Source organism: Panthera leo, chromosome B4 (assembly GCF_018350215.1).
Source record: "Panthera leo isolate Ple1 chromosome B4, P.leo_Ple1_pat1.1, whole genome shotgun sequence".
Classification (NCBI taxonomy): domain Eukaryota; kingdom Metazoa; phylum Chordata; class Mammalia; order Carnivora; family Felidae; genus Panthera; species Panthera leo.
This window is the reverse complement of record NC_056685.1, coordinates 36343840-36367238: the sequence shown is the minus strand read 5'-3', so window position 1 is coordinate 36367238 and position 23399 is coordinate 36343840. Positions and strand designations below refer to the sequence as shown.

The following is a 23399-nucleotide window of genomic DNA, read 5'->3' as shown; positions in this document are numbered from 1 at the left end:
GGGTCTCAGGAAGAAGAGGTAATGAATGCATGTGCTTAGTTAGCTAGCTTATATATATTTTTAAGTACAGTTGACAAGCAATGTTACATTAGTTTGCAAATATGGAACACTTCATAAATTTATATGTCATCCTTGCACAGGGGACAGGCTAAACTTCTAACATTCCAATTTTAGTATATGTGCTGCCAAAGGGAGTACTCACCCAAGCTTTAATAAAAAAAAAATACTAAATGTAAGTTAAAAAAAATACTAAATGTAAGTTTAAAAAAAGACAAGTGGAGCAGAGTAGGACATAAGAAAAAACAACTAGTGGAATGGCAAAAAACCAAACAACTCCCTCCCAAAACACAGAAAAACATACTACCACAATTCTGAGTCTGTGATATTGATAGTATCCTGTGTATGTATAATTTAGGGCTTAGCACAGAAACGCTTCAGATCCACACATTTAGTGACATGTTGGATCTCAGACATCTAGTTCACACCCCATTTTACAGTTAAGAAAAGCAGAACTCAGAAGTGAAGTGATTTTCCCAAGGTCACACAAATAGAGAGTGGCAGAAGGGACACTAGGATGTGACTCCTACTTTCCTCTTACCTCACCACACTTCTGGGGAGTAACAGGATGAGCAGATCAGCAGTTAGATGAGGAAGATTTTGAAAAATAATTGACATAGCATGGATTTTTTGGGGGGTAAAAAGCCACATGTCTAAAAAAAAAAGAAGTATTTTCGGATGCTTACTTGGCAGCTATACAATCTTCTCTGGCAGCACAGTCTGACAATTGGTAGGCATATGTGGAATGTACTGAAGGGGGCGACTGTACAGCAGGACGGGGAACTGCAATAATCCAAGTGCTTGGTGATCTGGGAGGAAACAGAGTCTGGGCAGCATGAAACAGAATTTGGTGAATGAATGAATGTGAATACTGAGGGAGGGAGGGGAAATGTTAGTGGGATTATGAAGGAGTGTGAATTGGTTAATTGTAGAGAATAAGCAGGGGCAAATGAGGACTCAACTCCTTTTAATGTCATTTTAAATTATTCAATGCAACCTAAAAGGCTGGGAACAAATATAATTTACATCACTCCTTCTTTCTGGTTCAGGGATAGTTTACCTAAATTCTTAAATTAAAGGATGCAGTTGTCCTCTTTGCATAGCTCCAACAAAAGAAAATCTACGAGACAGCACAAGAAAACTGGGTTTCCTGAATAAGGTACCATTTGCTTGGCCGACTCGCCTAGCTGCTGTGAAGACTGAGTGAGACAACGTAGCACCGCATTTGGCACATTGCGGGAACTGAAAGTGGACCTCAAATTCCGCCCACGTTCTCCTCTCCCGCCGCGCTCAAAAACCACGTACACTAGCGTGGGTCTTCCGCGAAGCCTAAGTTCTTTCCCTAAGGTCCAGTGGACAGCCCCACGGCCACATTCGCAAAAGCTAAGGGTGAGGGCGAAAAAAAATCCAATTTCCCTCCGACAAAGAGTTCCCACCGCGGCCGCGGGAGCGCAGCCCGGAATGTACAATTCTAGACCAACTCTCAACAGCAGTGACTGTCCTGGGGCTTGTGTAACGGGCCCCGCCAAGGAGGGGGTTGGGCGACTCTAAGGTTTGGGAAAGCGACGATTCCGCTCTTCGGGCCTGGCCGGTCCACTTCCTACGGCAAGCAGAAGGAGACAAACGGCGCCTTGCCTCGCTCCCACCTACAGTCTCTTCCCGTAGCCGGCTCCCGCTCTCCCTTCCCGTGGCTGCAGGGGCCGCGCGTGGGGGGTGTGTACGCCCCGCGACCGTTGCCCTGCTTGGGCGCGCAGCCGCCGCCGGAACCCTGAATCACCCCACTCCCAGCCCCTGACCCGTCTTCCTCTGGAAGTCGCCGGAGGCCTGCGGGCTGCCAAGTCGCGCTCCCAGGAGAGTGCAGGAAAGCTAGGTGGCCCGGCCACGAGGAGGCGGAGCTCGCGGTGTCTCGCGGCCCGGGCCCGGGCCCTGGGGCGGGGCTAGGTGTCTCGCGCAGGGGGCGGGGCGTAGTGACGTCGGCGGGCGCTGGGGCCGTACTGTGGCTGTGGCGGCGGCGGCGGTAGTGGTGGCGGCGGTGGTGGCGGCGCCCGGGAGGCAGCAGCAGCAACAGCAGCAGCCCTGAGGAGGGTGAGACGGCCGCCGTGGCGGCAGCTCGGAAGTCGGGCGGGACCGAGAGCTTCCCGACTGCCGCTGGCGCTGAGGTTTTTTGCCTTTTCTTAGCCTGCTTCCTCACGGCCCTGGCTAGGGCTGGGCAGCGCGCCCCCGGGGAGGGGCGGAGCTGTAGGTGAGGCTACAAGACCCCCTCCCCCTCCTCTCCCTACCGGGGGAGGGGGGATGGGAAAGTCCGGGGAGGGGCGGACCCCACCCCACCCCACCCCACCCCAGCCCACCCCAGCCCACCCGCGGGTTCCACCCCACAGAGCTCCAGGATTGGGCGGGAGCTGAAGCGATAGATGAGGGGAACCCGAGGTGGGAGGTGGGAGATAGGGGTTCTGGGTGCTTGGAGAACGGAGGGTTTCTGAGACGTGATGTTGAGGGCGAGGTAGTGGCGAGATGGAGAAATTGGGGAGCCATGAGGAGGTTGGGGTGCGGTCAGGGTGGATCTGTGTGGTTAGGCGACTGATGTAAAATATTGAAAGAGGTGAGGATTTTTTTCCCCCTTCTGTTAAATGGTAAGATAGGAGATGAAGGGTTGTATTGCAAAAGGAAGAAGAGCTGTGGATGTTGCCTTTGAGGCAGTTGGAGAAGCTGTTGCACTAGGTCTCATATTTCTACTTTAGGGTTATTATGGTTATTATTTTTCTTCTTCCTGGCGGGGTGGGTCGGAAGGGCAGAGAATCCCTCTGCTTTTGGCGCAGATGGGTAATTGGTGAGGGTGGCTGGGTTTAAAGTTTTACACCCTTCAAGAAGAGTGAGGTCTTGGATTAAGACAACTTCATTCTGGCAGCAACATTAGGGAATAGGTCCCATTACACCTAGTTCCTTAAAGGTGTTACCTTCCAGTCTTTTTTCTGTGCCTAAAAGATCACTTTATACCACCTTATTTGCAAGCTTTATCCTGGCCTCTTAAGAGAAGGCCTGAAAATCAGGTGGTTGCTTTGGAAGACACGTTTCTGAGTAATGGTTGCAGGTGGTTGTGGTTGACTGCTTTGGATGGATAATTTGAACAGTTCTTTTGGAGCTAATTATATGAAAAATACATGTTTTAAAGCACAGCTGTCTTTTACAACTTGTTTTTCAATAGACTTTGACATTTGGGCATTTTGTGTTCAGCACAATTATTCGTGCTTATTTTTATTTCTCAATTGCAGATGCTATTAGACACTTTAAAAATGAACTGAAATAGCTTTTTTTTCTAGGTCCCTCACTTTCTGAGAAATGTTCTTGGAGTCAAGTGCTTTTAAGATGCTCTTTAATAACATTTTGGGGGCATGTGTCTGACTTCATGGAGAGATGTTACTAAGAGTAAACAGTATTCAGTGTTCTTCACATCAGTGTTTCACAACTTTATACATTAAATCAGAATCTCTTCTCAATTCCTGCTCCCTATTAGATTACAGTATTCACTGACCTTACCTATCAGTGTCATTTAAGATGTTTCTTACTCAGAAAATAGGTCCTGTGATATACATGTATTATGTAATGGGTGGAAGTAGGCATGATTCTCAATAATTCATTTATGGAGGAAGAGCAGCCGTCATGAAATGGAATTTAAGCAGTGACTTTCCCAAGGCTTACTCAATTTATTTGGGAACATAGCCAGAGAAGTGCTTTCCTGTTACCCAAGAGAGAAATATACAGATTTGAGTGTCAGTAGTTGTAGATCATTGCCTTTTTTAACATGCCTAATTAATGAGCAGACTATTATCTTCTAGAAAATAGTTCTGCTTGAAGAAACTTACAGGCAACAGATGATATAATAGATATTAAGTGAGAAAGAGTGTCTCAGGTTTGTAATTCTAAAGAAAAGATTCAATTAAATGTATTCAGACAGGTCAAATTATAAGTTGGTAAATGAATACTTTTGGATTACTTAGAAGCAAAAATTAAAATTCACATATCTAGTTTTGCCTTTTAAATTATACTTTGATTTAATTGGGTATGCATGAGGACAAATGTGAACTAAAATGTCAGGTGAAACTATATATATTGCTAACATGACATTTACATTGTTGACAGTGGGATGCAATTCTTTGTAGGAATGCAGTCATGGGATTTGGGGGAAAGTATAAGGTAGAAGTGATCTATTTCTCCTTAGAGTTTTTTTTATGCCAGAAAAAACACTACCTATTATTTTTCAAGAAAAGTCACTTGCTAGTCATTACTGTGATGTTCTTGTTGAATCTACTGAAGTCTCCCTTGTCCCCTTTTTTACTAAAGTCAGGTAGGTATGTCTGTGTTAATTCAACATTAATACTGGGAGCAGGATAAAAGTGAAGGTTCTGTTAGCAACAGCTGCTCTTTTTCTACTCTCAGTTAATGCTTTTATAAGGAGTAAAAGAGCTGTTAAATGTGCATTTTCACATACTGTATCAAACACCTTGATGGAGGAAGACCAGAGAATGAAGTATTTTGGTTAACCAAATCCGTATATTGATTATCAGTTTTCAAACAAATATAATGTAATAAACAGCATCAAGGTTATGTAGAATATAACTTATTTCTATAAGTCTTCAATATCCGAGCCTTGGGACACTGACTCATTCAATGGTTATTTACTGAGTATTCTTCTGGGTACTTTTTTTAGCCATTGAGGATACAGTAGTGAACAAAGCTGTCAAAAATCCCTGCCTTCATGGAACTTACCTTCCAGATACCTTTTGGGGAAATGAAGAGAAACCTGGCAAAGAAGATTGATAAGAGGTCATTGGGTTAGGAAAACCAGGAGAGTGTGATTTACTAGAAATGAAAGAAAATAAGTTTTCAAGGAGGAGGGCATGATCAAGCATGTCATTGTTTAAAGATGTGTCAGAGTGTTGGGTAAGGGAGGATTTTGCATGATTATTGTGTCTAATAGAAATATGACTAAATGCTTTTTAGTATGAGGTGACACAGATGCAAGAATTTGTCAGTTTTTAACTTACCTAGATTGATTTTTTTAAAAACATATATTTCACTTTTTATTTTTTTCAGAACAAAATAGGCAGCCTATGAATGTATAATACTAAGGACAGATATGATCTTTTATTAACTTTGTTTTTTAAATATATTATTAACTATTATACTCATTAAAAAAATAGGTAATACACTTATCAAATCATAAGATATAGGTAGAAAAGAGTAAGACTCCTGTCCCATCATGTTGTTCCTGAAGGCAATCACTGTTTCCAATTTCTTGTTTTTCCTAACCAGTGAAATTTTGTGCAGTAATATGGTTTAGCTATTTTATTTTATTTTTTTAATGTTTATTTATTTTTGAAGGACAGAGAGAGAAAGAGAGAGAGAGCAGGGGAGAGGCAGAGAGAGAGGGAGACACAGAATCCAAAGCAGGCTCCAGGTTCTGAGCTGTCAGCACAGAGCCTGATGCAGGACTTATGAACCACAAGATCTGACCTGAGCCAAAGTTGGACCCTTAACCAACTGAGCCACCCGGGCGCTCTGGTGTTAACTATTTAAAAAAAAATTTTTTTAACGTTTATTATTGAGAGACAGACACAGAGCGTGAGCAGGGGAGGGGTAGAAAGAGGGGAGACATAGAATTTGAAGTAGGCTCCAGGCTCTGAGCTGTCAGCACAGAGCCTGATGCAGGGCCCAAACTCACAAACTGCAAGATCATGACCTGAGGCGAAGTCGGTCGCTTAACCAACTGAGCCACCCAGGCGCCCCATCTGGTGTAACTATTTTAAAATCGCATGAATAGAACAAATATTTTATCTTCTAGGTTTTTTTTTTCCACCTTAGTATTTTCATAATTTAAGTCTAGCTACCTGCATACCTTTTGTTTTTATTTTCCAACAGCTTTGTTGAGAAATAATTCACACACCATACAGTTTACTCATTTAAAGTGTATAATTCAGTTTTCTGGTGTGTGTAACTACCACTACAATTAATTTTAGAACATTTTCTTCATCCCCCAAATAAGCCCCAAACCCATTAGCAGTCACTTCCCTGACTTTTGATTTTTAAGTATTGTTTTGTACATCATGGGGGGAAAATGTTTGTGAAATACTTGATTACCAACTAAATGGCAATTAAGCCACTTAGTGTGTATTTTTAAATATTCTGTGCATAAGTTTGTGTAAAAGTCAATTTAGCATTTTATTTGGTTGAGTACATACTTGTGAAATGTGATGAAGTGTCTTGTTTTCAGTATTCCTTCATTTATTACTCCTAAAGCTTTTGATAAAGTGCTTGGATTATAGTAAGTACTCCATAAAAATCAGCTGCCCTGATGGTGATGATAGGGTGTGGTGATGGTGATAATGATGCCTGATTTGTGGAATTCCTTTAGGATATTATGGAACCTCAGGGAGTTCTCAGGAGTCTGGAAAACGAGACCTTTTTTTCTAGGAGGAAGGAAGTGAATCCTGAAACCTTTAGGCCAGCATTGTCCAATAGAACTTTCTGTGATGATAGTCATGTTCTATATACCATTTGATACAGTAGCTACTAGTCCCATGTGCCACTGAACACTTTAAATGTGGTTAGTGTAATTGTTGAGTAACAATTAAAATTATTAATTTTGTTAAAATTAATTTAAATAGCCACCGTGACTAGTGACTGCTATATTTGGCAGCACACTGATACATTTATAGATTGATGAATCTAATACTGAACTCTGGCAGTATTTTAGAATACGTTATTTAAAAGATAGTTTTAGAAGCCTTGTTAAGGGATACAGTGATCACTGGGATAAGACGTGGATTTACGAGGTCACTTCAGACAACAATTCTAGTTTTCTAGAATTGACATGGTCCCTAAACTGATGAATAAAGGATTTGTAGTAGTTATAAGATATCTAGACTTCAGCTAGATCTTTTCATGCTGTCTTTGTGGAAAATATGAGTTATTTTATGACGGACTGTCATGTGTTTTCTACTGAGCAAATAGTAGATACTTGCTAAATATTTGATGAATGAATAGATGAGACTACAATTAAGTGAATTCCCAACTGGCTGTGAATGGCTATAGCCAGAGAATAGAGTGTTGATGGGTTTGAGGAACTGCTGTTAGATCCATGTATATATTGAAATAACCCAGGGGTGGTGGTATAAAAAGGTAGTGGCAGTGTGAACTAGGTGCCAACATCTCCCTGAGTGTGGAGGATGTCCAGGTGGTCATTAGCTGATAGTGAAAAGGCAGAGGTAGAAGTCTGTGTTGCTGAAAAACATGAAAGTCATGCTTTTACAAAGATTTTACATGGGGGTTCAAGATTTTATATGGTCTGGAGGTGGCATTGGAAGAAAGAGGGGTACCATTCTCATTTCCCAATATTGGGTGTGGAGTGTGAGAGACTTGATAACCTCCGCTTGAAAGGGCTGCTTTGAGACTTTCTTCATGATGGAATGAATTTCCTTGAGTATTTTTCTACACTGGCTTCTTATCATCACTTAAACTTTATTTTTATTACTTATTTTTTTAATGTTTATTTTTGAGAGAGCACGAGCAGGGGAGGTGCAGGGAAAGAGGGGGACAGAGGATCAGAAGTGGGCTCCCCATTGACAACAGAGTCTCCAATGGGGGGCTTGAATTCACAAATTGTGAGATCATGACCTGAGCAGAAGTTGGATGCTTAACTGACTGAGCCACCCAGGCGCTCCTTGTTACTTATTCTTATTGTAATTAAAAAAAAAAGTTTATTTATTTTGAGAGAGAGAGCGCGCGCGCGCATGAGTGGGGGGAGGGGCAGAGAGAGAGGGAGGCACAGAATCGGAAGCAGGCTCCAGGCTCCGAGCTGTCAGCACAGAGCCCAACGCAGGATTCGAACTCACAGACCGCAAGATCATGACCTGAGCCGAAGTCGGAGGCTCAACCGACTGAGCCACCTAGGCGCCCCAGAACCTGTTTTTTAAAAATGTTTTATTTAGTTTTTTGAGAGAGAGCATGAACCAGGGAGCGGCAGAGAGGAGGACAGAGGATCTGAAGCAGGCTCCATGCTGACAGGCTGACAACAGCACCCATCACTTAAACTTTAAAATGTCTCTTGTCTTAAAAAAAAAAAAAAAAAATAAACAAAATGTCTCTTGTCTTAACAAAAATCTCTTCTTCATACTTTCTCTTCGTTGCTCTCTGCTTTATAGCTACAGGTTTTTGAAAGACTTGTCTACATTTGCTATATGTCTCCATTTTTTCACCTGTGATTCTCTTCTCACCCTATTTCTGTATTGTTTCTGTCTCCACAATTTCATTAAAACTGTTTTGCTGGGTTACTAATGTGTTTAAAGCCAATGGCTATTTTTTTATCCTCTTATTTAACCTGTTAGCTGTACTACTTGTCTATTGCTATGCAACAAATTACCCCCCAACTTAACTTAAAACAACAAACATTTATTGTTTCACAGTTTCTGTGGGTCAGGCATCTGGGTGTGGTGTGTCTGATTCAGGGTCACTCATAAGGCTGCAGTCATCTCAAAGCTCCACTGGGGGAGGGTCTGTTTCCAAGCTCAAGCATGTGGCTGTTGGCAGGCCTGAGGTCCTTGTTGGTTGTTTGCTGGAGAAATCAGTGTTTTTGCCACTTGGGCCTCTGCATACGAGTACTTGCAACATGGCACCTTGCTTCTAGATTGAGAGCTCTGTGGAGAAGGATGGGAAATATTAGCTACAGTTTTTTGTAACATAATCTCGAAAGTGCCATTCTATCACTTGATCTATTCTGTTCATTAGATTGGAGTGTCTAAGTCCAACATATGCACAGGGAGATTCCACAAAAGCATGAATACAAGGAGGCAGAGATCATTCAGAGCCATTTTCAAGATTGCCTACCACAGCAGCATTTGATACAGTTTATTTCCTCTTCCTTTATAACTCTCACTTTTGGCATCTTCAGATCATGCTTCTATATTTCTTCCTGGTTTTCTGGGCTTTCTTTCTGTCACCTTTGTTGAATTTTTCTTTATCCATTCATTAAGTGTTTGAATTTCTATGAGTGATCTCATCTTCTATTTCATTTTTCATCTATATGCTGAGTATTCATTTATCTGACTTTAGCTTTTATCTCTTTGCTGAGTGTAAGGACCATTGTTACTTAATATTTCCATTTGGATGCTCCTTAAACTCAGAACAGCCAAAACTAAATGTATTATTCCTGCCCTTCTCTGGTGTTCCTTAATTAAGTGACACTATCAGTTGCTCAAGCTAGAAATGTGTGTAGTATTGTTGATTTTTCTCATTCCTCTACCTTCCGTTTTACTATTCCTGTTGATTTTATAAAAGTCATTGCTGTCCAATGATGGTGTAAATGTTTTTATGAGGTAGTGCATCCCTTGTTAGATTCCAAGCTTTGAATGAATGTTTGCTAGGTGATTTTTAAGGTTCCTTCCACAGTTTTGAGGCTGTGTTGGCAACTAGTGTAGAGTTTTGATTAAGAAACACATGATCAGAGGTGTGCTTTAGAGATGTAGCAACTCTTGAATGCATTAAAAAAAAAGACTGTTATTTAGGTCAATTTTAGGTGCACATCAAAACTGAGTGGAAGGTACAGATTTCCCATAGACTGCCCGCGCCCCCCCCCCCCCCCCCCCCCCCCCCCCCCCCCCGCCACCATGCATAGCTTCCTTCATTATCAACATCTCCCACCAGAGTATTACGTTTGTTAAAATTGATGAGCCTTGATCAACACATCATTATGGTTTGAAGTCCATATGAACTTTCACTTTTAGTGGTTCACCAAGAATAAAACTAATCCTATATTCCTTTTATTTTTCTTTATTATGGTGTGCTTTGTGACGAATGGACAGTAGTTTTCATCAGACAGTCCTTATGTATATACATTTTCATTTTTCACTTATTGTTTTACTTTTGGTGTGAAAGCCCTTTGTGTGGAAATTAGGTAACTAATGGAAAAAGATTGTCTGAACTTTAGTTAAATATCTCTGAAATTGTGAAAATATTTCAAGAAATAAGTTTGGACCTTAAACATAATTTTATTATAGGAATATAGTTTATCAAGTAAAGGAATTAATTTCTCTTAGAAGTCCTTTTTTTAATTTTTAGAATTATGTTTATATATTTATTTTTGAGAGAGAGAGAGAGGAAGCCGGGGAGGGGCAGGGAGAGAGGGAGAGAAATCCAAGAAGGCTTGGTGCTGTCAGTGAGGAGACTGATGCAGGGCTTGAACTCATGAACTGTTCTAATTTATAGGAGCTGAAACCAAGAGTCAGATGCTTAACTGATCCACCCAGATGCCCTTGAAGCCCTTCCTGAATGTAACACACATACAGAAAAGTACATAAAGCAAATGTGTAGCTTCACAAATGTATCAAATAAATACTTGAATAACCATCGTTTAGATCAAACACTAGCACCTTGCTAGCATTCCAGATACTTTCTTTGCCTCTTCCCAATCACAACCTATTCTTTCCACCATAAAGGTTACTGTTGCCTTGACTTTTATGGGAATCATTTCCTTGCTTTTCTTTATATAAACCTGTATTTAGTTTTGCCTGTTGCCAATTTTTTATACATGGAATCATATCGTATGTATTTTATGCTTGGCTGCTTTGACTTAAAATTTTGTTTGTGAGATTTAGATTTGCTGTATGGAGCTGTAGTTTGTTTATTTTCATTGCTAAATAGTCTTCCATTGTATAAACACCACAATTCAAATATCAATGATGAATATTTAGGTTGTTTCCAATTTTGGGTCATTAAGAATTATGCTGTTATGGTCATTGTTTGGTGCAAGTCTTTTGGTGCATGTCTGTCTGTCTTTCTTTGAGAGGGTGCATGTGAGCGAGGGGTAGAGAGAGGATGGGGGTGGGGAGAGAAAGAGAGAATCCCATGAGGGGCAGAGAGAGAGAGAAGCAGGGCTCACCCAGTGCAGGACTGGAGCTCACCTGAAGCAGGGCTCGAACTCATGAACTGTGAGATCATGACCTGAGTCAAAGTCAGATGCTTAACCGACTGAGCCACCCAGGTGCTCTTGGTGCATTATTTCTGATGACTACATAGCCAGGAGTGAAATTTCTGGGTCATAGAGTATGCATATGTACAATTTTAATAGATAATTGCCAAATAATCCTGTGTGGTTGTACAAACTTACATGCACCAAAACAATATTTGAGAGTCCTTTTGTTCTGTATCTTTGCCAGTACTTGATATTGTCAGTGTTATTGATTTTGGCCATTCTGGTGGATTTATGGTGGTATCTCATTGTTTTGATTTGCATTTCACTGATTACTAGTGAAGTTGAATAACTTTATGTCTTTTGGTCATGTGGAGACCTTTTGTGAAGTGCTTTTTATTATTTATTTATTTACATTAAAATTTTTTTAATGTTCATTTTTGAGAGAGAGGGAGGGAGAGTGAGCAAGCAAGCATGAGCAGGGGAAGGGCGGAGAGAGAGAGGGAGACACTGAAGCAGGCTCCAGTCTGAGCTGTCAGCACAGAGCCAGATCCAGGGCTCGAACTCACAAACTGTGAGATATGACCTGAGCTGAAGTTGACGCTTAACCGACTGAGCCACCCAGGCGCCCTGTGAAGTGCTTTGTAAAATATTTTGCTCAATTTTTCTGTTGGTCTTTTCTGTCCTAATTTATAGGAGTTATATATTTTGGATATGAGCCCTTTGTTGGTTTTTGTGTTGCAAATATTCCACTCTGTTCTTCTGCTTGCTATTTTGCTCTCAATAGTGTTTTTTTTTTTTAAATTTTTTTTTTTTAACGTTTTATTTATTTTTGAGACAGAGAGAGACAGAGCATGAACAGGGGAGGGTCAGTGAGAGGGAGACACAGAATCTGAAACAGGCTCCAGGCTCTGAGCTGTCAGCACAGAGCCCAACGCGGGGCTCGAACTCACAGACCGCGAGATCACGACCTGAGCCGAAGTCGGCCGCCCAACCGACTGAGCCACCCAGGCGCCCCTCTCAATAGTGTTTTTTGAAGAACAAGATTCTTGTTTTTGAAATTTTTAAAACATTTATTTTGAGAGAGAGAGAGTGTGTGTGTGCGTGCATGTGCATGGGGCAGGGGCAGAGAGAGAGAATACTAAGCAGGCTCTGGTTGTCAGTGCGGAGCGTGATTTGGGGTTCGATCCCATGAACCGTGAGACCATGACTTGAACTGAAATCAAATCAGGCAGTCAACCAACTGAACCACCGAGGCACCCCTTGAATAAGATTTTTAATTTTAGTATACTCTAGCTAATATTTTTATTATTATTAGTGCTTTTTATGTCTATATTAGGAATCTTTTCCTACCCTAAGGTCATGAAGTCATACCTTTCTTACATAGCACTGCCTATTAACATTATAGTCTGTCTATAGTTGATTTTTTTGTGTATGCATGTGGTTTTTTTTTTCCCCATATAGTTAGCTGATTTTCTCAGCACCATTTATTGACAATTCTTTCCTTTTCAAAACTGCTCTGTAATAAATAAAGACTCTTTATTCTGTTTTACTGGTTTCTCTATCTTGGTCCAGTGCCAAACTGGATTGTAAGTCTTAATATCTGTTGAAGTGCTTTCACGTTTTTTTTTTTTCCTTCTTTTTTTTTCTTTCCCAAGAAGGTTGTTGTCTTCTTTTTCTTTTTTTAAAGTAAGCCCTAGGCCCAACATGGGTCTTAAACTCATGGCCCTGAGATCAAGAATTGTATGCTCTAGGAGCTCCTGGGTGGCTTAGTCGGTTAAGTGACCGACTTCAGCTCAGGTCATGATCCCACGGTTCGTGGATTTGAGCCCTGCATCGGGGTCTGTGCTGACCGCTTGCTCGGAGCCTGGAGCCTGCTTTAGATTCTGTGTCTCCTCTTCTCTCTGCCCTTCCCTGCTTGTGCTCTGTCTCACTGTCTCTCAAAAATAAATAAATGTAAAAAAAAAAAAAAAATTACAAAAAAAATTGCATGCTCTACTGACTGAACTAGCCAGGCACCCCCGAGAATGTCTTCTTGACATCCAGTGTCATAATCAGTAATCAAGATAGTATGGTATCATCATAGGGATAGCTATATGTAAGAGTAGAAGAATAGAGAGTCCAGAAATGAACCCACACATTTATGGTTGGTTGATTTTCAATAAAGGTACCAAGGTAATTCAATGGAGGAAAGGATAGTCTTTTTAACAAAAGGTACTACAATAATTGGATACCAATATGCAAAAAAGTGAACCTCAGACCTTACCTCACAGGAGAAAATATTTGAGACCTTGGGTTAGGGAAGGATTTCTCAGATATAACACCAAAAGCATGACTCATAAAAGAAAAATATTGACAAATTAACCTTTATCAAAGTTAAAAAAAAGTTTTGCTTTTTTTTTTTTTTTTTAGATTTATTTATTTTGAGAGTGCATGTGTATGCACACATGAGCAGGGGAGGGGCAGAGAGAGGGAGAGAGACAATCTCACGCAAGCTGCATGCTGATGTCATGGAAACTGATGCAGGGCTCAATCTCAGGAACAGTGAGATCATGACCTGGGCTGAGATCAAGAGTCTAGTGTTTGAGCCACCCAGACACCCCAATAAAGCTATTTTTAAAAAATAATGTTTTGGTTATTCTTGGCCTGTTGTATTTCCATATAAATTTTAGAATCAGGTGTCAAGTTAAAAAGAAACATTGGTGTTCTGTTTGAAATTACATTGCATTGTGTAATGGTTAGCACTCTGGACTCTGAAATTACATTGCATTTGTAGCTTATTTTGGTTTTAACTTTTTTTTTTTTTTTTGAAAGAGAGTGCGTAAGAGCACTAGCTGAGGAGAGGGGGGGCAGATATGAGAGAGAGAGAGAGAGAGAGAGAGAGAGAGAGAGAGAGAGAGAATCTTAAGCAGGCTCCATGCTCGGTGTGGAGGCCAACTTTGGGCTCCATCTCATGATGCTGGGATCATGACCTGAGCCAAAATCAAGAGTCAGACGCTCAACCGACTGAACCACCCAGGCACCCCATTGATTAATTTGGGTAGAATTACTTCTTTATAATGTGGAGTCTTTGAATCATTGAATGTGGCATTTTTATTTATTTATGTTTTTCATTTCACATCTCAGTAATGTTTTATAGTTTTCTGTGTAGTACTACATATCTTTCATAGATTTAGTCTTAGGTTTCTGATGGTATTATTATAAGTGGGATTTTAAAATTTATTTTCTATTTGTTGTTGGTAGATGGAATAAAGTTGAATTTGAATATTGAGTCTATTTTGCCAGGTTTTGACCAAATCTGATGATTTTTAATAATTTTATCTGTAGATTCTCTTGGCTTTCCCATGTATATAATCATGTCATTTGTGAATAATTACTGTTTTGTGTCTTTCCTGCAATTCTTATATTTTTTTTTCTTGTCTTACTTTTGGCTAGAATCTCTGGCATGTTGAATGGGTTGGTGATAGGAGAGATCCTTGTTATTTTCTTGTTTCAAAGGGAATTTTTTTTAACTTTTCACTATTAAGTATGATATTGTCAAGCATATACACATAAGGTAGGACAGGTCCTTACTGATTTGACTGGTATAATGAGCCTTCAGATTTAAGCATTTGATGGAGAGGGGCCAAGATGGCGGAACAGCATGGAAGTTGTTTTTGCGTCTCTCGTCCCTGAAATGCAGCAAGATCAACACTAAACCATCTTGCACACCTGAAAACTGATTTGAGGATTAACACAACAATCTGCAAAACCTGAACCATGGAACTCGGTAGATTTAAGTAGTTTATCACTTATGTGGGCAGTGGAAAGATGAATAAGCCAAAGGTGCCAGCTCCCTGTGACCCTTGTCCCACACATCAAAAAAGTCAACACCAGATCAAAAATATTGCCAATGACTACACTATGAGCTGTGAGACACCCTGTTGATGGAGGGGCCTGTTCTAATTTGACACAAAAGGGTTCTGCAATCTGTAGCTCTGTTCTGAGATGGGTAGGCCGAAAGTCACATGCCTCATCAGAATCCAGACAGTTATGAGAAACTGTTTCATGTCATCCTCCAAGGGAGATAGGGAAGTGATGGGAGATGGCCTGGTAGCAGCTCCTTATGGGCCTCCTATCCTTTCCTGATTTGGGGGATCACAGGGCGTTCTGCCAAGACTCTAATAAGCTCCAGATTGCCCGGTATGGAATAGCAGAACTGTTCCCCTACGGATACTTGTTGTTGGCTTTTGCACATATTCTTTGTTAGATTAAGAGTTTCCTTCTACTCCTATTGTAAGAATAGAAGTATTTAATCATTAATACTAAAAATCTACCTGATGCATTTCCATATCTATTGAGACAGTAAGAATTTTTTTTAACGTATTAATGTGGTTTATTACATGAATTTTGAAATAGAATTTTTACTGGGTAAAGAGTTTCTAAACGTTTGTTTTCCTTTATTAGCCTTCACTTATTTGGGAAAAAACCTGTTGATGAGACTTTGTTTTCTTTGGCTGCTTGCCTTTTTTCCTCCCATAAGTATACATGTAATTTTGTCCTTGTACATATAGAATTTACTGTTGCTGACCTTTCCAAGGAAGAAAGACTAATACGAACTTATGATTAATCAATAAGAAGTTATTAGAGATAGAAGAGACTCACAGGATTTCTTATGAAACAAGAAATAGCTATGTTTTACATCTTTTTGAGTACATCCCTGCAGATATTTTAGGATACATCCATACAGATGTTACACAGGTGACTTTTCTATCTTTATGGCAATACTGATTTCACTTTCATTAGTGGCAGATAATTTTGAGTATTTCAAATAGTTCTGCTTTCCTTTTCTAAACTGCTGTCTTAAATTTGGGCTGGACTTTTGCTTGATGTTTTTCTCCCCTCAGTAAGTTGAAAATAAGTACAGAGAGTTCTTGTAAGTAGAGAAAGTAGAGTTCTTGACTGTTTCACTCAATTTTTCTGGTGGCTTTTCTGCTGGTCTGCTGGTGGTTAATTTTATAGTATTGCCATGTTGCTGAGTCCATTTTGAAATAATTTGGTTATTCTTATGCTTAGGGCTTGGTATTTTTTAATTTTAATAGAGCAGCAATTTTTATCTGTTTTTCTGGTTATTAAAAATAAGTTAACTGAAAACAGACTCTTAAATGCAGAGAACAAACTGGTGGTTGTCAGAGGGGAGGTGGGTGGAGGGATGGATGAAATAGATAATGGGGATTAACAGGTAAAAACTTTCCATTATAAAATAAGTAACTCATGGAGATGAAAGGTACAGCATAGGGAGTATAGGCAATAATATTGTAATAACGTTTGGTGAGCACTGAGTAATGTATAGAATTGTTGAATCAATATGTTGTGCAGCTGAAACTCATATAACACTATATGTGTTAATATAATATTAAGTTAAAAAAATAAATTATATAATATTTATTAATAAATAATATAATATATAATATATATTAAATAAATAATTTACATATATAGTAATGACAATATTATATATAACTATTATAACTATATATAATATATAACTATATATATAACTTATATGTTATGTATAACTATATATGATATATAACTATATATAATAACTATTAATGAGCAATATTATATATATAATTATATATAATAAATACTAAATTATATTATATTAATTAATATATAATATTAACAGTTAAAAAAATAAATTAATGGAAAATGGATATAAATTCTTTGGGTTTATAGTCACAGCTATATATGTATAATATAATTTTTGGCCACAACTATATATGTATAAATAGTTCTACATAGCAAGTATATGTGTGTATTTTTTATTAAAAAATTTTTTTTTCAATGTTTATTCATTTTTGTGAGAGAGAGAGAGAGAGAGAGAGTGAACAGGGGAGGAGCAGAGAAAGAGGGAGACAAAATCAGAAGCAGGCTCCAGGCTCTGAGCTGTCAGCACAGAGCCCGACGCGGGGCTCAAACTCACAAGCTGCGAGATCATGACCTGAGCTGAAGTCAGACGCTTAACCGACTGAGCCACCTAAGGCGCCCCTTATTATGTGTATTTTTTAAAGTATTGATCAGGATTTCCTTGAAAAATTCAAAAGTGGATTGGTTCTTAACAAATTCGTGTTAAAATTCTTTTGAATAGCATAACAAAAATATCTCCTTTACCAAATTTTTATTTTCATAGTTGTTCAAGAGTATGTGTCTATTTCCCTTTTTCTTTTTTCCCCTTTCTTCCCTCATTCAAAAGAAATTTATGTAAACTCTAATATACTTTATTCATGTACTATGATGTATATTGTGTTCTGTGTTAGCAATATAATGTTTGAAACATTTTCTGTGTCCTCAGAATGCTAGTGACTGGGAAGGAAGACAAGTAAACAGGCAATTTTAATGGAGTGTGATAAGTGTTAATGATATGGACAAGAACTGGAGTAGAAGGGAGTGGTGAAAGATGAGGCTGGAGATTGGGCTTGGATCATGAAGAGCTATGTAAATCATTTTAGAGTCTGGCATTTTACCTTGGGGCAATGGCAAGGCTTTGGAGACTTTTGAATAAAGTTTATATAAACTTACATTTACATTTTATAAAGAACATGTAGGAGCAAGCTAAGTGAGGAGGCCAACTAGGAGGCTGTGGCCTTAATCCCATTAAAGGTTGAAAACCAAAATAGTGTTAAGTGGAAATAGAGACACATACAGAGTTGGAAGCTTTAAAGAACACAGGACTGGGTAATTCAGAATCAGTGTGTGTGTGTGTGTGTGTGTGTGTGTGTGTGTGTGTGTGTGGTGTGTACATGTACGTACATATGTACATGCACTTTTGTGGGGGGAAAGGACAGTTGGCAGTTGATGGGGAGGGAGGAGACTAAGGTGATTTTTCAGACTTTCAGATGGAGCAGGTAGGCTAGAATAGTGCTGTCTAGTTTTAGTAGGTACTAGACATATATGACTATTTAAAGTAAATTAAGTGAAATAAGATTTAAAATTCAGTTCTTCAGTGCACTAGCCATATTTCATGTGCTTAATAGCCATGTGGGACTAGTGGCCTCTATATTAGAAAATTCAGATATAGAACTTTTCCATTGTCACAGTTCTGTTGTACAGCACTGGTCTGCAGTTTTTGGTACTTACTACCTTTTCCCCTCAAGTCAGAATAACAGGTGGTATTTGCCCAAGTTTCCCAAGAATTCTGGCTCCACAGTACATTTTAAGGGATTCTGTGAGTCTCACACAGTCATCACCACCACTACCACCAACAACCACTCATCATCAGATATAGAACACTTCCATAATCAGAGAAGGCTGTTGTTGGAGCACTGAGCTAGAGGGATAGTGATTGAGCTATTGATTGCTGTGGTAGGGGCAACAGGAACCTCTAGAAAGTGCTGCATAGTAGGAATGTGAGCCACATATGTAATTAAAATTGTAGTATTCACATTATAAAGTAAAATTATTAGATTTTATAATTTTTATAACATTTTATTTAATCCAGTACATCCAAAATATCATTTTCAATATGTTGAAACATATCATATTTGAAAAACTATTAATGAGCAATTTTACATTATTTTTTCATACTAAGTTTTTGAAATCAATTGTATAGTTTTATAGCATATCTTAATTCATATGCTAAGTTTTTAATTAGAAATACTTAATCTGGGGCACCTGGGTGGCTCAGTCGGTTAAGTGCCCGACTATGGCTTAGGTCAGCATCTCATGGTTTGTGAGTTCGAGCCTGGCGTCAGCCTCTCTGCTGTCAGCATAGAGCCTGCTTCAGATCCTCTGTCCCTCTCTCTCTCTGCCCCTCCCCCACTCATCCTCCCTCCCTCCCTCTCTCTCTCTTCCTCTCTCAAAATAAATAAAAACTTGAATACTTAATCTGCATTTAGATTTCATAAAATTTACAGTTGAAAAGTGGATACACATATCCAATTTTTCCCAAATGTGCTTAAAAGTTTTCTAGTAACTGAATTATCAGCATTTAAATTTAACATTTTTTTTTTTTTAATTGGACATGGACCCCACTGTGGGGTTTGAACTCACAGGACCCCTGAGATTAAGACCTGAGCTAAGATCAAGAGTCAGATTCTCAACTGACTGAGCCACCTAGGTACCCCTTAAATTTAACTTTTAATTACAGTGACATAAAGTGAAAAGTTCAGTTCCTCAGTTTCACTAGCCACATTTTAAGTGCTCAGTAAGTACATGTGGTTAGTGACTACCATATTGGGGAATGCGGCTCTGGAATAACCAAGTGCATTCACTTGATGGTTGGAAATTCAGGTCTAGTAGCTCAGGAAAGAGGTATAGACATAGCTAGATGGCAGAGACTCTGAGGAAGAAGGAGATAAATAAGTTTATGATTTGGACAAACTAACATTAACTTTTTCTGTGCTTCATTATAAAAATCTATAAATGCATCTGGTATGAGTAAAACAGTAAGATGAGTATGCAGCATATTGTAGTGGTTAAGAGTCTGACTTTAGAATCAGATGTGTGATCACGGGCAACTTTCTGAGCCTTCCTAAGCCTTATTTTCCTCATCTAGAAATGGGACAATAAAATCTTTCCCCTGAAAGCTTTGCTGGAAAAGTTAAAGGAAGAATTCATGATGAGTATTTACCACATGTAATACCATGTGTCATTTTTTTTTTTTTTTTTTTTTATTTTTTTTTTTTCAACGTTTTTTATTTATTTTTGGGACAGAGAGAGACAGAGCATGAATGGGGGAGGGGCAGAGAGAGAGGGAGACACAGAATCGGAAACAGGCTCCAGGCTCCGAGCCATCAGCCCAGAGCCTGACGCGGGGCTCGAACTCACGGACCGCGAGATCGTGACCTGGCTGAAGTCGGACGCTTAACCGACTGCGCCACCCAGGCGCCCCCCATGTGTCATTTTTAACTTGCCATTTCTTTCTTGTGGAGTGTACCATCAATTTAATAATTTATTAAAATTATACATGTTGATATAAGCTGAATCCTAATTTCAGAAACTTTAAATTATGAAAGAATATATATCTTAAAATACAATAGAGGTACTTACTGTTCATACTGATGAGTACTCTTTATGATCCACATGCTATGTTGAATGCTTTACATGATGTGAAAAGTTTTTATTTTTTTAATGTTTATTTTTGAGAGAGAGAGAGAGAGAGAGCGAGCGAGCATGAGTGGGGGAGGGACAGAGAGAGAGGGAGACATAGAATCCAAAGTAGGCTCCAGGCTCTGAGCTGTCAAAACAGAGCCTGATGCAGGGCTTGAGCCCATGGACTGCAAGTTCATGACCTGAGGTGAAGTCAGACACCTAGGTGCCTCAGTGATCTGAAAAGCTTTTAAAAATGCAGTGTAGCATATTTCTGTTGTAAAGTTTCACATAAGCACATTTTGTAATAGAAAATCTGTTTTAATTCTGGAACTTTGAAATGTATCATGGTCTAAGTTTTTGTTTTAGTTACTCCAGGAACTGTTGAATTCTGCTTGTGTCTCTTTGGATACTCTTAAGTTTATGATTTTGTAGTACTCTAGGCTAAATCTATAGAATTTAAGGGTCTGTAATTCTTCATTTGTGTATATACATGTAAAGAATTATGATTAGGGGCGCCTGGGTGGCTCAGTTGGTTTAAGCGTCCGACTTCGGCTCCGGTCATGATCTCGCAGCTTGTGGGTTCGAGCTCTGCCTCGGGCTCTGTGCTGACAGCTAGGAGCCTGGAGCCTGCTTCTGATTCTGTCTCCCTCTCTCTCTGCTCCTCCCCTGTTCATGCTGTATCTCTCCCTCTCTCTCTCAAAAATAAACATTAATAAAATTTTTTTTTAAAGAATTATGATTAAATACCCTTGGTAGAGTTTATTCAGAGAAGCGTGGTAACAGGAGCAGAATGGACTCTCCCAGGTCAAAGAGAAAGGAATTATGTTTTTAATGGCTCCACAAATTCTTTTTTTCAACTTTTTTCCTTAAGTCTCATCTTGCCCATTACATCTGTCAGCGTGCCATTTTTCAGGTGTACCGAGAAGACAAGAAACTTTTTTTTAAAATGTTTTATTTTTGAGAGAGAGAGCACGTGCACGCGTACACACACACACACACACACACACACACACACACACACGAGTGTGGGAGGGGCAGAGAGAGAGGGGGACAGAAGATCTGAAGCGGGCTCCCTGCTGCCAGCGAGCCCAGTGTGGGGCTTGAACTCACAACTGTGAGATCATGATCCAAGCCGAATTTGGACACTTACTGACAAGAAACATTTTTATAATGCTTACCCCATATGTGTTGTATACCTGGTATGTGCTAGGAAGTCTTGCTGTCTTTTTCACTGTAGTTCCTGTATACTCAGGTCCGAAATAATATTGGACATTTTGCATCTATATTAGGAAACAAAGTACTTTGAATACACATGCTTCTATTATTTTAGGGAAGAAAATCAAATATTGGGTGCCTACAATTTTTCACTTTAATTTTTAACATTTACAAAATGTTTCAGACATGCAAAAAGATAGAATTGTATAATTAATACCTGTGTACCCACCACCTAGCTTAAGAAATAAAATAGTGTAGAGTTAAAAGCTCCTTGTGTAGGCCGCCTGGTTGGCTTAGTCGGTTAGGTGTCTGACTTCAGATCAGGTCATGATCTTATGGTTCATGAGTTTGAATTCTTCATTGGGTGAGGTCGAGCCCTGCTTCAAGTGAGCCCTGCCTCTCTCTCTCTCTCTCTCTGCCCCTTGTAGGATTCTCTTTCTCTCTGTGCCCTTCACTCGTGCACTCTCTCTCTCAAAAAAACAAGGCTCCTTGTGTAGCTTTCACTGATTATAAATGTCTTGACCAACAATGGTGTGGATATTTAATTTTCTCCACTCATACAGGTCTAAATACAAGATTTTTTTGGGTCAGAATTCATAAATTCTCAGATTTTAGAAAGGGGATATGATGCATATACTTACTATATGTTGTCTAATTTTCCAAGCAAGATTGAGGGAGCATCTTCCAGTTCCTTCATCAAACACAGAGGTGTTTTTGCATCTGTTCAGGTGTGGTTTTGCCACCAAATTGGTTATAAAATTTTTTGATTTTCAGAGATTTTTGGAATTCAAGTTTGTGGATAACGACTTACGAACATGTGCATCTATTTGTTCACTGTATTTATTATTTAATCAGTCTTGTAGGATTTGTTCATCTTTCTGTTGAACTGATCATAGCGTAGTATGAGATGTATAAAGTGAAAGGTAATAAGGTTACAATTCAAACAATTTAATATTTTAGGATTTTAAGATATCAGAATATCAGTAAGGGCTGAAGTGGTTTGGAAAGGCTATACAACCTAGAACTGGACTCTTTTGACTAAGTGGCACAGATTGTGATAGAAGTAGAGAACAACTATGATTAATAACCTTGTATATGCTTGTAAGTATCTGTTTGATAAGGTGTTTGTAATGGTGAGAACTTTGATAGACCTTACAATTAACTTGATTAACTGATTGATAAGAATTATTAAAAACTACAATTACCTTGACTATAACTGAGTTAATTACCTTCTCACCCTTCTACAAGGAATAATGAAATGGCAGCTGTGATAAGTGTTAAGTGTTATCGCTGCTGCCAGCAGAGGTGCTTTTGGCTAGGGATGTCACTAAAAACAGTGCTACTATAGCCACATAGTTCTGTAATTTTTGTTCTCTAGGAGAATCAGATTAAGGTTATACAACCTGATGCATGGTGTTTAACACAGTTGATAAGCTATACATATACTGAGGCTGGAAGCAGAGACATTTGTGCTTTCTTTAACTGATAGGTGGTGATGATGATGATGATGATGATGATGATGATGATGATGATGATTTTGAGAGAGTGTGCACATGAGTGGGGAGGGGCCATGGGGGAGAGCAGTGTCTTAGGCTCCCTGCCCAGCACAGAGCCAGACTTGGGCTCGACCTAACGACCATGAGATCGTGACCTGAGCCGAAATCAAGAGTTCTTAAAATCAAGGTTCTTAACAGACTGAGCCACCCAGGCGCCACTATTATTATTATTATTATTATTACTTTTAACCTACTTTATCAGCCAGGGACCTAACCCATTAATTAGTGTATAATAGTGCTGAATGGTTGAGGTCCTAATTTACATCTTTATAGTGAGGAGTATGAGTGTGTGTGTGTGTGTGTGTATAAAAGTAATGCATGCTCACTGTTAGACAATTAAAAAGAAAAGTATATGTGCAAGGGAAAAAGTGGTTCCATCTGACCTTTCAGAAATAGTGTCTATCTTCATCATTTCTGTGTGTATACAAACATACATATGTGTAACCTTTTGTATACTGATGGGATTGCATTATACAGTTCTTTTGTAACTTCCTTTCTCAGCTCCCTCAAAACATATCATAGATGTCTTTATAGAG

At 39.2% G+C, this 23399-nt stretch overlaps 1 protein-coding gene and 1 non-coding gene across 10 annotated transcripts in view; one reads left to right on the top strand and one right to left on the bottom strand.

Annotated features, from left to right (window-relative positions):
* Window positions 1-95: 95 nt before the first annotated feature.
* LOC122225702 lies at window positions 96-198 on the bottom strand. The gene has a single exon (XR_006205314.1). It is a non-coding gene; the product is annotated as a U6 spliceosomal RNA (small nuclear RNA).
* Window positions 199-2103: 1905 nt separating this feature from the next.
* ERC1 (ELKS/RAB6-interacting/CAST family member 1) overlaps window positions 2104-23399 on the top strand; it is a 509468-nt gene continuing 488172 nt past the window's right edge. For 5 of the 9 annotated variants that reach the window (XM_042945439.1, XM_042945441.1, XM_042945437.1 and 2 more), the window contains exon 1: window positions 2105-2299. The gene's annotated coding sequence lies outside the window, so the exon portion shown is untranslated. Of the gene's footprint in view, window positions 2300-23399 lie in introns of all 9 variants that reach the window. The other 4 variants (XM_042945444.1, XM_042945442.1, XM_042945440.1 and 1 more) reach the window with 3 other exon arrangements.